A 14,867-nucleotide genomic window follows, 5' to 3' on the forward strand; every position below is an offset into this window, starting at 1 on the left:
GGTATCATAAAATTAGTACATAATTAAAGACTGCCTCATAATAAACAGGCAAGGTTTGTCTTACTTTCAAGAACCTGTCTTTTTAACTCTCAGGATCTTTTAGCACATGTGTGTATATAGTAATGACCGAAATTAATGACTGCTGCGTTGGAAGATACAGATCGCAGGTCCAGCTCTGCTCAAGCTGGAAGAGCTGGTTGTGCAAGAGGAAGATTCCTGACAGCCTGAGGAATGCAGTGAATTCTTCCGAAACAATGGAGGAGGCCGCTGTGCGAGTTGCTCAAGAGCTTCTTTTCTTCAGCAGGGTCCTGGGGCAATTCTAGGACAGAGGATGTACTGTGAAAAGTGAGAAGGGATGGTTAGAAGTCCTCATAATGTTAGGGATTTCTGGCAGAAGCAGTCCTGAGTAGTTTCAGTAATGCATACCAGAGCCAGCTCGGTGACGGGAAATCAAAGCAGAGCTGCTGAAGTGGAAGCAGACTGAAGACTGGTAGACAAGCGAGAAGCCTCGCATGCTGAAATTGAGCCTGCTTCTGTTGCAAATGGTAATTCTGGCAGATAATTGGCTACAGAGAGCTGCCTTCAGTATAGCAACTTTATCTTCTGTCATCCACGCCTGAACTGACCTGAAGGTAACACAGCAAGGCTGGTTGAGTCGAACTGCTGCACCAGCGCAGTAAAAAGGGGGACGGGTTAGATCAGTTAACTAAGTTCTGGTGTGTTGCTGTTGCAGTGTGCTGTTAGGCAGACTTGTGCAAGCTTGCAAGTAGCCATGTCCTTCATTGGCATTTTAAGCACCGTTTTGAAGTTTGTAATTCCATTCTGAGTGGAGAGCCTTCAGATGCCAAAGGCAGTTCATTGTCAGGCACAGCTTGAGAGGAAAAAAAGTCCCTCTGAAAGTGGGTGGTCAGGCCAAGACTGACTTACCCATCTCCGGATGGAGATTTTATCTACCTGCAGAACTGAGCCCATCTGGGAGTCAGTATCAGAGTGTCCAACCTGTACGAGATTTGACCATTCTTGTCCTCCTTCTTACTTTGCGAATGCTGTGAGCCCAGCAGGAGCACTGGCGGAGTGCTGTACTTGTCTCACACTGCACAAAGCCAAAAGGGATTTTACTTTTTCCTCTGAACTGTGATTGAGAGTAAACCTGTGATGCTGGCAGTGTCCCTTCTGCTCTACCAAACTTTACTGCCCACGTGTGCCAAGATATTTCAAATATAGACAAGAGCCCTCAGAGAAGTCTGAACGGAGGAGTGTGTGGCAGGAAGAGGGGAAGTGTGGAAGCAATGGAGAACGCGAAAGGAACCAGACATCAGTGGCTTTGAAATTGCGTCTCCCAAAAGAAGACCTTGCAGTTTGTTAGGCTTCTATGGCTGGATGCTTTGAAGACTGAAGCGGCTTGGGGTATGGAGATGAACCAGCCGTAGAGGTTACTGACAGATGACTTCAAGAGCCCTCAAGAGACTCAGCTCTGTGGTAGGAGTTCCCTACAAATAAATCCTGAAGGCAACAGAGAAGATGAGCAGAAAACCAGAAACTGCTGGAGTTCCTGAAAATAAAATCCCAGGTAACACCAAAGTGAAATCTGAACTGAGAGATGGACGCATCTATGCGAGAGAGTTACTGTTGTAGATCTATGGATGAGCTCACCAGTGAGACTCCTGACATGGACAGGTAGGCGCAGTTTCAGGATTCTAGTGATTACACATTGCAAACCCTCAGTGCACTGGATTTTCAACTTACTTACGCCAAATACCCTATTCCAAACGACTTTTCACAGCCTACTTTTCCTCACATTTGTGATCACATAGCTCCCCTGAGTCACTGAAAGATCACAGAGAGAGAATAATTTTTAAACATTTAGTGGTACAATAAGCTGTTTTTCTTATGGGAAAGAAAACACTCTTGTTTTTTAAGATTTCCTGTCTTCTTTGTGGGGATTTTAGTGACTTTCAGAGCCAGAGCCGTCTAATCCCCAATTACTCAACCACCCACTGAATCACAGCGTGGGAACATGGGTTCTAGGCTATGCAAGTCTGAGGCATATTTTTATGTTAATATTTCAGAAGTGTAAGCAGTATTCTCTAGAAAATTAAGTGGACTTCAAGAAAGAGAAAAAAAACATAGATATATGCAGATATACTTTGTGCGCTTTACATACCAGGTATTCTGGCGAAGAGTTGTTCCTTATATATTGATACACTGATTCTTAAATCCCGTAAACACATTTAAAATGTTCGTGTTGATTTTTTTTTCCTGAAGTGTTTTTAAAACAGTAATATATATGACTTCTGGTGTAAAGAAAGAATGGAAATGTTATTTTAACCAAATGTGTTGAAGTGCAAATAGCAAGTGAACTTCTGAACTCTTCTGTATTCCCTGAGGGTCTGGAGGTGTCTCTGCCAGACTTGGATAAAAAGCAAGACATGGATGCTTTTGTTAGAATTTTGGCAATAGAATTAATAGGAATTAACATGGTTTATTCAGATTTGTTTATATTCCAACTTTTACATTTAGGATGTTACTAAAGAAATTTAAACCTCATTTATGATTCATGATGTTTAATCAAATGGTATACTTTCATGCTATTTTCTTTTTTTTGCCTTTTCAGATGTATCTGCTCAATAGCAGAACCATGTTTTCAAGTGATTTGTCAGAATTGTTTCATATTTTAGATCTTCTTGCCCTCAGCAGATAAGAAAACTAGCATAGCCATAAAGCAAAGGATATTTGTGACTTATTTGTTTTAGAGCCCAGATTATCACTTCAAACTTGATTCCTCTTGAATAAGCATTACCCAGTTTCTCTTCTGAAAGTTGCCTGTATGTAAGAGAGTAACCATGACCCTGTGTCAAATACATGGTACATGATAACACTATCAAAATAGAGGAATTTGGGGGTCAAAGAGTTTGCTGGTTAGCTCTGTTGCCAAGACTGACTGTTCCAGATCCTTATAAAGACATGCTGACACGTCTATGTAGTGTGTCAAGGACCTGATGATATGGAGCATTTTCCACAGCACTGCTTGAAATGTGAGCCTTTCCTTTGTTGAAAAACTCTCCTGCATGTGCAGAGATTGCATGTGAAAAATAATAATGAAAAATATGCCATCTTCCTGGGGGGTAAGAACTGGAAAGAAATCTGGGCTCTTTTTCCTGAGTTGGCAAAGCAGAAAGCAGTTCAGTGTTCTGCATTAAAATGCAATTTTGCAAAACACAATGCAGTTGAAACTTTGGAAATCTGCACGTTTATTAATCGTTACCTTGTTCTTTTGTTCTCAGCTTTCAGAATGTTTCTGAATCTGAAAATCACAGCTGTCAATCTTAAGTCTGCTCTGTCTTTGGAACCATATTGCCATATTTTGCATGCACGCTAATGGTATATCTCCCTTCACTCCTTCCAGCAGTGCTCCTGATTCCTGGGAAAGAAGGAAATTTGTGAGAACATTCCTCAGGTTTTAGGCAAGGTTCATTATTGCTCTTGGAATGCTCTGACAAAGCAACTACACAAAGAGAGAGATACGGAAGTAGTCAAATCACGTTAAAATTCACTTTGGTGAAAAATAAATAATGCCATCTCAGATTCCATAACATTGAGAGCTTTCATCTGCACAATTTCTTCTGCCTTTTAAAATAGGACTTTTTTTTCTAACCCTCTGCATATATATATTCAGTAAAGATTGAGAAAGATTTGTGAGTGATAAATGTAAATTTTCTCTTAAAAGAAAAAAGGAAAAACAGAATCTTTAGGATGAAAAAGAACTGTCAGATTACCTCTGCCAAAGAGTCCAAAAGGCTTTGCAGATGAAATGCTGGATGTCACTTCATGTGATTAATTCTTTTCTTTCCTAAACTTCAGATTAAGTCTGCAGGTATAAATTCCTCCAGGATGGAAATGAATGATTAAATAGGATTCATTCCTGCAGGTAGTGATGCAGTAGACTTCTGTGGGAGCTGCTGGCTATTCAGTACTACTGAAAATCAAGCACTGGATTTCCATCCTTGGAACACAATACGGTGGTTCTTTTTCAGTACCCATTTGTGTACAAGATGGTGATGACAACTGACTGTTATAGCTGCAAAATCTGGCTGTTTTGGATGATCTGTCATTTAGTAATCTGCACTCAAAGATAATGTTTTCTCTCTTTTTCTTTGTTTAAAATATCAGAAAAAGAACCAAGGCTCTAATAATTACAGGAGAGCAGTCGTGGATGGGTCTTATCTTTTTCAACAATCTGATACCCTGCTACACTGGATAAATGTTTTGACCAGAGGCAGAAGCCATCATTCATTTACATGCCTGCAAAGCTGAATGTTCCAAAAGCCTGCATTTTTGTCAGCAGCAGGTCCATGCAGCTGCATCAGATGCACAGACAGAGGTGCCCAGAATTCAGGATGCCCATCTGAAACAGCCCCGGGGATCTGCCAGCCAAGATGTACTCTGTACAAACCCATACCCCGTATTGTACAATCAAATGCAATGTCTGGTAGGAAAAGCAAAAACCCACATTTTTTTGTTGGTATTTTGCCTAGTTTCACAGCAACTGCACGCTTTTCTCAGTGCCCCACAGACCAGTCTGCTAGTGGTCTAAGAGCCACAAATGGATACATTGTGCGTTATCAACAATCTTGGCTACAGCACCAACTGCACATGCACTGAGCAACTTTGTACTTACTGCTCCGGCAGTGCCTGTCACAGACTGCGCAGGATTCGTGCAGAGCGTGGAACCTACAGAGGCCCCTCACCTTCAAAAGGCCCAAGCCAACCTCGTCCTCAACAGCAGTGAGATTTTGTTGTCAGCGTAATATCTTTTATAACCATTTTTTGCCAATTGCAAAACAGGACCAGACCCTAGAGACGGTCCGCAGAAAAGGATTGTTTTGTTTCCATCCCTGGACGTGTGTCCAACCTATGTTGCAATGTTTGGCTGTGGACCTTTGTAATTTTTTTTTGTTGGTTTGGGTTTTTTTGTTAATTGCCTAAAAACAAGAGTATATACCCATGCAAAGGATCTAGGCTTGAATTTTAAGCTGAGCTCCTCACGCTTAGAATCACTTTAGCCTGGAAACAATTGTGAACACTTACTTGTCTCAGAAGACTTTTGCAAGTCACTAAGAAATGAGTCAGGCGTGAAGTGCTGTTTGTGGATTCAGGAGGCAGCTGAAAAATAAATACCCAGTTATCACAGACCGAATTGAAGGAAAAAAGGGAGAGTGTCTTGTACTCTAAGTTACAGTATTCTATAAGTTTCACACCAATAACTCAACCCAGATAAACAACCTTTACCAGAGAAAGCCTACACACAAGGAAAAAGGAATAAAGTAATTCTAAAGGAAGGCTGAGCCATAAGATGGAAGAGTGAAGCACTCTGATTCCATAATTGGATAGAGAAGTTAATTAAAGTCTGTGCTGCCTTTTAGTATGCCACATAGCAAATAGTGCTTTAAGATAATCTGCATTGCCAACTCCAGAATAGCAACTCCAGAGGACTGCTGAAAGTCAGGAGCAGTTGGATAGAGACAGCAAGTTACTGCAGAGCTCTAGCAATAAAAACCATCAGGAGACTGGCTTAAAAGTAATAAGATTTCAAAAGTATACAATTCTTTGTACTTTCCTTTTTGTTTCTGAGTCTGTAGGATGGTTTTGAGTCAGGTTTTCAAATTACTCTCTGCAAATGAATGCCAGAACTAACTTTTTCTTGCAATACAATCTGAAGTGTTCAAATCATGCTGGAATTCCAGGAACTGGAGCTTGAATGAAAAAGCAAAATGTAGAAGCTGCAGTACCAAAAAAAAAAGAAAGACAAACGAAACACGGTAGTTGCAGAGATTATTTTTTGCACCTTATTTTTTTAAAGAGAAGACTGACGAAACAAAATACATCCCATAATCTAACAGTGATAAGACATTCATCCTCCATCAGGGTTTCACTGCTGTAACTTGTAGCGTCTGTTGAACTGATGAGACCTCTCTAGGAATAAAGGTCTTGGGAGCATTCCCACTCTTTCAGAGAAAAAAGGACAACTCATGCATGAGGCAGCAAAGTTTTGGCTGTCTCATGACACAGTCAGTGAAGAGGCTCTTATGAGTTATCTAAAACTAATCTAAACTTCTTCAGTTATACACAGTTGATGATTCCAGACATTTGACTTTCTTTACTTGCTCTAGATACAATCATCTTCTGTGAAAGAGAACTGTCCTCATAATTCCTGCTAATCTTCTGTAGTACACTATTTGCAGTAGCTTCCTTGACCTCCAATTAGGAAACAATTTATTTCCCCCCAGTGTGGGTTAAAAATACATCTACAGTTACAGCCGCTGTGATGTTATTTCATTATTAATGACAAATTTCAGGGAAAGAGTAGGAGGGAGGTGGCATGACTTATTAACTCGATGCTTGCCTTCAAGTGCCCTGTTGTTGGCAACACTGGAAAGCTGTTCTAACTGAACATGTAGACTGACATGAGGGAGGGCCCCAATTCAGAGCAGAGATTGTTCTGTTTCTCCACACTTAAATGTGAAACAAGAGAAACACTACCCAATGTATTTCTAAACAGCAATAACAAATGTAAGGTTTTCATTTCCTTCAGAAAGAGCTACATAACATGAAAGAAAAGATTAAATCTTCCTACTCCTTTTCCTCTGCTTTCTTCCTGCTGCCTCCCCCTCCACCCCAGCCTCAGCTGGACTACACCACTTAGAGTGGGCGCTGTTATTGCTGGGATACAGGGAATTTCATCTGGCACAGGGTTTAACCACTTCCCAAACTGAAAGAGGCGATGATGGTTTATGCACGATAACCACATCTGTATCTGCAAATCTTTTTCTGGCTTTAATGCTGTTAGTATAACTGAAGTGGCAAAACTCTCTGTAGCGACCGGACCTGGCACAAAGCTTGAGACTGCGTAACACTGAAGACAACACAGCTCTGATTTTGTTCTAGCATCACTACCAGGTACATATAAAACAACAGAATTCCTTCCTTAATAATTTCTCATCCTAGAGCAGTAATGAACCCCCCGTGTTTTTCTGTAGATGTCAAAAGGGAATAAAACAAAAAGCCTAACACCAACAGTTACAGAAAGTATTAAGAATACCTGACAGAGTTCATCCTAAAGTTTGGATTTGATACTAACTGTCATTAAAAAAAATATTTTAAATAACACTCTACAAGCCTGAAATTCTGTGCTCCTAAAAGTAAAAGCAAATGCTGTAAATAATGCCAGATGCCCTGAATTGAGTCCATGACTGAGTTCATTCTTGAACACATGCTGCTATACATAAATTCTTCGTATCTTATGTTCTCTTAAGTAAATACTGAAAACATGAGTTCATTTTACCACTACTGCATACATCCTTGTTGTTCAGTGAAAGTATTACAGTCATTTGATCCACCAATTTTTCAGCCCACCACACAGGAAACACACCAGCAATGTTCATAATTTTTAACTTCTGCTCCATCAACCATCATCCCTGTAGATGCTGCTCTTCCAAAATGATGTAAAAGACACACCCTCTTTTGGCCGTGGATATTTCCTTTTAACAATAAAAGACAAATTAAAGAGGACACAAGTCTGTGGCTGATCAAGAAGGCGCATCCATGCAGGCTGCAGCAGGAAGGGTGCTGAAGCATGGGATGCGTCCGAAAGAATCAGAGGAAATTGCGTCACCAGGAGTTTTTGATCTCAGGTGGGAAAAAAGGAAATTGAAGACTGAGCTGGACTCAGCTCACAGACAACTTGCAGATACTGCTGAATTGGCTGAGATGTCCTAAAATCTAAATATTTATCAACATTTCTAAATACTTACTCAGCTAAAGGATATTATGATGCAGAATGGAAATGTCAGTGGTGAGAGGGTTTAAGTATGTATTTATATACTCCTCACAGTCTACTAATTGCAATCAACTGCACGATTATAGCTTGTTAGGATTTAGCATTTAAACCTACCCACCCACTTTTCCCAGTACTGGAAAGAAACAACCAACAAGGCCATTGTCTGTTGAAAACACTTCTGTGCCTCCCCGTTCTCCATGGACTTTGCTGTCTAAGTCATGGAACTGCTTTAACCCAGCATGTCTGAACAGAAGAATGTTTGGTTTTGTTTAATTAAACTCCTGATTCTTGCCTCAGATTTTCAAAAGGAGGCAAGAAAGTGAGGCACACTATGCACCCACATGATATGCAGTGATGTTATCTAGCAGAGGTTTGATTGAAACAAACCTTGGATGCTTAACCTCTGGTTTTCATGGAGGTGCGGGCTGTTAACTCTCATAAAAACTGGTAGGAGTGAAGTATTTACCTACTGTAAGGATGTTGCCCTTGGCGTATTTAGATATTGCCTAACTGATCACATCAAAGCACTCCTATCACTACTTTAATTGCAGCCCTGAGAAATTTAATACAAATGATTTGCACAGTCTGATTAACACACAATGAGACACACAATTATGAAACAATGTGAAACATTTCTGGAGAATAATTTATTGAAATTAATTACTAGAATAATCTCTAGAATAAACACAGATTTTTTTTTTGTAAGCTGTGAACAAAATGAGATACAAAGTCTCTTCTTTTTTTTATTTTTTCCAGTTTAATTTGCTTCTTGGTATACTTTTTTTTTTTTTTTGCAACCATACATCCCCTCAGGTCTTTAGGTTCAATAGTGGAGCATTTACAGCCAGACTCTCCTCACCATACAGGGAGCCTGAGGAAGAACAAACACTTTCCTCTGAGCCCCAATTAACAGAAATTCATGTCAGAGTACATGAAGTACAAAAGAGTACAATACAATAAAGCAAATGTGTGAATAATGAGATTTCACAGGATTTGAGCATACCATCAGAACAAGATGCTGTGCATCCTTACACCGTGGAGCTCACCACCTCCTCTTTCTACACCTTATCTCCAGCACCTTTTTGTGTCTTATCCCCAGTTAAACTCTTGTGCAACCTCTTAAATTTTACTTCTTCTTTCTTCTTTTGTTTAACTTCTTAAACTGCCACTTCCTTTGAAACTCTCGAATGATAAACAGAGAATCAAAAACAACTGCAAAAAAATGATCAGATCGTTTGCTTTGCATATTACATTAGGAAAAAAAACAGGAATGATTTGTCACATTACAATACTGGAGCTCACAGCTGTGGTGAGAAATAGACAAAATGTCATATGCTGCCTGAGTCTGATTTGGCTGTAAACTCTTTTGGGTAGAAGCTATGGGTTGATTTTTATGAATTGGCTTGTGATAGCCTTAGTATTATCTAGGATGTCCTGCTCCTTAGGTAGGTCTGCGTGCATGAAAGTATTACAGCCTGTATTTGTAGGGGGTTGCCAGTGTCCGACCAAACAAAAGCACCTTTGGGGACTGAGTAAAGGGTCCTGAGGACAATCACTGCCTGCAGGAACTGGGGCCTGGAGCTGTCGCTTCACTTTGTTCACCAGAAGCTGCAGTCATACAGTTCAAATTGTAGTTTTGAGATTAAGGACAGCCACATATCATCATCATCCAGTGAAAATGTAACATTGGAGAAGGAAGATGAAGAAAAGATCGTGGGTTTGGCTTTTATTTGGGGTTTTGCACCTTCAAAATGCTGTAAGCTCAATGAGAATTTACAGGACAAATAATGAGCAGCATCTTCCACCAGGGAGAAACTAGAGAAGCTGAAGAAATTTGCTCAGTGTCCAAATGGCTGAATTAGAAAAATGAATTAGCCTATATAAATCCTCTTCTAAAAACATGGTGTGACTGCAGAGAGGCATGAAATATTTGTGGTCATGGTCTTTACCTAATGAGGTCTTATTTAAAATATTCCTGGCATTTTTGTGTTTGGTTAGCTCACTTTGAAACACAAATTTTTCTTAAGAACTCTAAGTCTTCTTTACAGAGTGCAAGTTGAACAGAAGTTAAATTTAACCTTGCTTTTGAATTCAAAATAGATAAGAATCAGAAGGTTTCCTTAAAAATAGCGGTGGTTTGGTTGTTTTTTTTTCTTTTTTTTTTTTTGATGGGGAAGTAATTTAGCCAGGAGTTATTTTTTTCCAAGGAAGCAAGAACGATGTTGTGACTTACAGTATTAGATCTTAACGACACTAAGAATTTCCACCTCTTGTTTTCAGGAAGAGCTTCTTGTTTTAATTTTAAGTGAACTTACCGCATTTTTAATCAATTCATTGGAATAAACCAACATTATTATGCCTAAACTGAGACTATAATGTCTGCATAGAAACTCGAACCTGTTGCGGTTAACTTGTTAAACTTTCTTGCTTAGTTATACCAGGAACTTCAGCAAGAGACTGGATAAACTGATAGACAAGGAATTAAAGCTTCAGAATAATGTAATTTTCAATCAGGAACAATGTAATTTTTAAAAAAAATCTGTGGACAACTTTGTCCAAAACACTGTAAAGTCATTTGCCACTCCCTTTCTCTCCTTTCCAGCTCATCTCTAAAAAGCTGAGATCTGACACATTTAATCAGAGAGAGGCACATGAAGAAGGGCTGCGCACGCCTCTGGAAACTGCTCTGTATTGGAGGTAAGGACTGCACAATAATTAATGCCCTCGGTTTTATTCTTTATCCTGAACTATTGCAGTGCCACCAGAGGTGGGATGTCAAAACGAATATGCCAATTCTTGATTTCATAACAAGCAAGACTGGAAGAAACTCTTTACAGCAAGGATAAGCAATGCAAACAGTTTCAGACTCAGCAATTTGCCTGCAGGTTTTTTGAAGGGTCTGTGCACAGGTAGCAGATGTAGCTTTGTATGAACCAACTCTGTCCTACTGTATGTGCAGATTACAGCAGTAGTAGCTGTGGAAAGATCAAAAGAACATTATGCATCTTCTCCATTGAAGTCATTTGGTGATTCCACTAAATCAAAGATAAGCAGACACAAAAGAAACCTCTTCCCCAAACCTCCTCTATTCCCCTGACCCCAACCCCATCTGCCAAGCAACGCTGACCTCCTCTGATCTTTTTTCCAGTGCTCCTTAACTTCTTCCACCTTTGTGCATGTGTCACCCAGTCTTGGGCTCTTCACTGAAAGATCTCACAGAGCATTAAAATATTTTCCTCTGGTTGTCATCCTACACTCTGATATCTTCTCTTTGCACAGGCTTCAGACTGGCTGTGCTCAGAAATCTGTGGTAACAGTGGATGATGTGTCACTCAGTCCTCTCACATTGTATAGTAAGTAATATTGAGAGAGCACTTATCTTTCCGGTGGAAGCAGTGTAGACTTTAAACCCTATTTCTTTAGTTATCATGTCTATTCAGTACAAAGCAGACAGGACGTTCCAAAAATGTGACACACTTGTGGTTTATGATGCTCCAACACTCAGGCAGATCATTCTTCCTGGTGGAGAATAATGTATATTGATCTCTGCTGTCCTGCCTTGAAGTCCAGACCAGATTGTAGCAGTGTGCTCATATAGCTGTTCCCAGGATCTAGTATTTGTTTATTTTGTTCTCTAGCCAAAACCATAACTACGGCAATAAAAAAGCATCAGTTTTAATACAAACATTTAATGCAACCCTGGGCAATGTTTGTGTTGTTTGTAGTACACTGATTTGTTTTTCTACTTAAATAGGTAATCTCAGCACAAATGTTTTCCCTCAAAAAGGAAGTAACACCAAGGAAGAAAGGCTGGAGCTGCCAGGTTGCCCACCCATGCACTGGAACATCCTCCAGCCTGTTCCACAGAGCTCAGACAACCCTACACCATCAGCACCTGGATAGGCAAACACGGCCCTTCAGCTCAGTGAGGATGTGGCCTGGGCACTGGTCAGGACTGCATGGGCTATTTGTCTGCAACCTCCAAAGCTGCTAGAGTGGGTCTCTACTACAGGTTTTTTTTTGTGGAATTAACAAAATCTTGATAGTTGTGTAACTGTTGTGGCCTTCCAAGGTGGCTCTGCAGCAAAAAGAAAACCAAAATCTTCTGTTCTCCCTCCTCTCCTTTGTTTATTTATTCATCCCTGACTAGGGCTTGGATTTTTTTCCTTAATTTAACATGTTTATATATAGTAATTTTATTAACATCTGTTACTTTTCATTCGGTCATTAATTTTCATTAAACATTCACAGCTAAGTATGTGTCTGACTGACTTTAGAGAGGTGATTATGCATTAAAATTTCAAAGTTGAAACCTGACCGTTGCAGTGGGGAATAATTTTTGAAAAGATATTGCAAAAAAAAAGCTCATGACCTGATCTGAGAGGGGAGAACTTGGAGGACACCAATCCTAGACTTGAATTAGAAATGTTAATTTTAAGATTATTATGTAGTGACATATACGTCAGGCCAAATGAATGTATCATACCTCTGCAAAAAGTATTCAAACTTCTCTTTCCCCACGGAGTGAATTTCCTGGTATATCCAAACCAGCATGCATCATAGTCCTCAATCCAGCCTTCCTCTATTAGCCTGGAGTTTCCTACAGCTTCCTTTCAGACTTTCCTTTGTTCTCTTATACCAGTTTCATCTTTCCAGAGGGACACTGTGACCTGCTTTGATCCATGGACAGAGTTAATACAGGACCAAATGTAAAGCCAGACCTCGCACAGCTGCAGGTTGGCTTCTCACGTCTGATGGCCATGTGAGAAGTACCTGAAAGACCTTCTCTGCCATGGACAATATTTCTAGACAAGAGAGCTTTTTTATTGAAGAGAAGTGTCAATGGAGTACAAACACCCCTCTGAAAAAAACCTCATCTCAAGTTATTACGGTGATTTTTTGAGGCAGTGATCCTAAAGAAAAGGAACCCAGAATTCAAAAATCAATTTATTGCTGAAATCCACAGAAAGAGATGATACCTAAGAAGAGTAAACTGCAGGGAGAACAGACAGTCTCTCCATGCACCACACCATAAAAGACACATTTATCTTTTGGAGTTCTGCAGTAAATACTCTGGTAATGTTTTTGGTATTTATTCTGCTCACCCACCCTGTGCACCTTTCTCTCTGGCAGACCCTTGCACATGGTGGCTCCAGCCGTTTCCCTGTCATTATCCTGTTAGGAAGTATGAAAGTGCGGTTATCTTAGTGCTGAAAACACAGCCAGACTGCTTAGTAAAGAAACAAGAACTTGAGAACTATTTAAAAGGATTTATGGACTCACGTCTGTGATCTCCATCTCCCAGCGACATGTGAACTGACCTCGCTAGGCATCGAAGTGCAATCACAGACTACACACTCCATTTGGAGGGAGGGGTGGGAGGATGCTTTCCATGTACTGCAAGAATCATCTGTCTTGGGATTTCTGTGAATTTTAGAGACAAGAGGCTACAAGACAGAAAAATAAAGTGTGAGCATTGCTGTCTCCTTAAGAGCACTATTAAACTTCATACTTACACTCTGAAATAAAACGAGTTACACCCATAGAAAAAATGCAGCCATGAGCAGAGCTGGGACCGCATGTCCAGTGCGCACCTGAGCTGAAGATCCTCCTGGAAGAGCCCAGTTTCTGTCCTGGTTGTTGTTGGATCAGCTGATATCACAGGCCCAGTATGAGTGTCAGAGGAGTTGAGGTCAGCTCTGTGCATCAGCCCAAATTCATCCATCTCTGTTCAGCTTAATACCTCTCAGCACAAGTCATCCTCTGCTGTTACTCCTTACTGAGCTGTCACACAGCCACGCATAAAACTTCAGTCCCTGCAACAGCACCTGCATTCAAGTTCCCACAGAGCTCTGGTTTCAGTGAGGAGAAGTGAATGGTCCTACAGGATTTTGGTTTTCATTTTTATGGATTATTTTAAATGAAACAAACTCAAAAATACGCTGTGCTTTGCAGTGGAAGAAGTCTCATGCACCCTTTTAAAGTAATGGCAGCAAATACTATCAAAGTCCTGTTTCATAATATTTACAAAGCAGTTGATCCAGACAGTAAAGGGACAATGCCTCTACATCAGAAATCAAGAGAGAGACTTTCTTGCACAGTTCTTGAGTAAAGATTTTTCCAAGGACAGAGTCCTGAAACTATAGGCAGCTCCTGACTCATTATCTGCCATATCCATGGGGTAAGCAAAGGCTGTAGCAACTCTCCTTCTAATAGAGCCCCGTGTTACTCTTGACCACACAGTCGAGTCTGCGGTTCACAGGTTAGAAAGGTGCCCTTATGGCAAATCAGATAACATCTGCTTTATCTCCCCTCACCAAAGTATAAGCTCAATGCTTTGCATATGGAAACAGACTGTTGTTTCATGCTCATTTTGTTTAAATCAGCCTATTAATTTTTGTACTATGCAGTCATTCTCAAGATGGGTATGACCTCAGTCCTTCATTATTTAACGACTTTCCCGATGTGGGACAATGTACAGCTCTTCCATGTTGCTCATCACTTTTGGAAAAGGACCAACTTCATGAGTTCCTTGACTGGACGAGGAGGGTAAAAAGGAAGAGTGAGACTTCTTCATTGCTTTTTAGGGACTGAACTGTAGTCTTGCTTTCTTCGAGCTGGAGAAACTCCAAATAATTTCTGCTGGCACAAATAATGATGCCTGGATGGCGTGTTCTTGCAAATGTAAACAGTGGCACAGCAAATTGTTTAACCTTTGCCTGAAGCATAATTTCTTAGACAGTGAGGTGCTACCCTCTCCAAAGCAGCTGCAGAGTGTTAGGAGGATGCAATTTTTTCAAGTGAAACAGGACAGATTGAAGCGACAATAATAATCTCTTGTTTTCCTGATGCTACTTATCACCAGCGAAGTGTTCCTACCCATCTGGAACATGGCACATTTCTCTCGGGGGCAGAAACCTTTAGTGCACGTTTCCAGCGAAACAATTACTAAAAAGCAGTTTGAAAGCATAATTTTGACCTCAGCATTTAAAGCTAATTTCCTTGTCAGACTCAGAGGCCGAGTGAAGTC

General features: G+C 40.3%; 1 long non-coding RNA gene across 1 annotated transcript; it reads left to right on the top strand.

The window, feature by feature from the left end:
- The first annotated feature begins 227 nt into the window (after positions 1-227).
- Positions 228-13,676, top strand: LOC139827174 (uncharacterized). The gene is made up of 4 exons (XR_011737463.1): positions 228-1,677; positions 10,440-10,534; positions 11,117-11,190; positions 12,494-13,676. It is a non-coding gene; the product is annotated as an uncharacterized lncRNA (long non-coding RNA).
- Positions 13,677-14,867: the final 1,191 nt, after the last annotated feature.

Source organism: Patagioenas fasciata, chromosome 2 (assembly GCF_037038585.1).
Source record: "Patagioenas fasciata isolate bPatFas1 chromosome 2, bPatFas1.hap1, whole genome shotgun sequence".
In the NCBI taxonomy this organism is placed as follows: Eukaryota; Metazoa; Chordata; class Aves; order Columbiformes; family Columbidae; genus Patagioenas; species Patagioenas fasciata.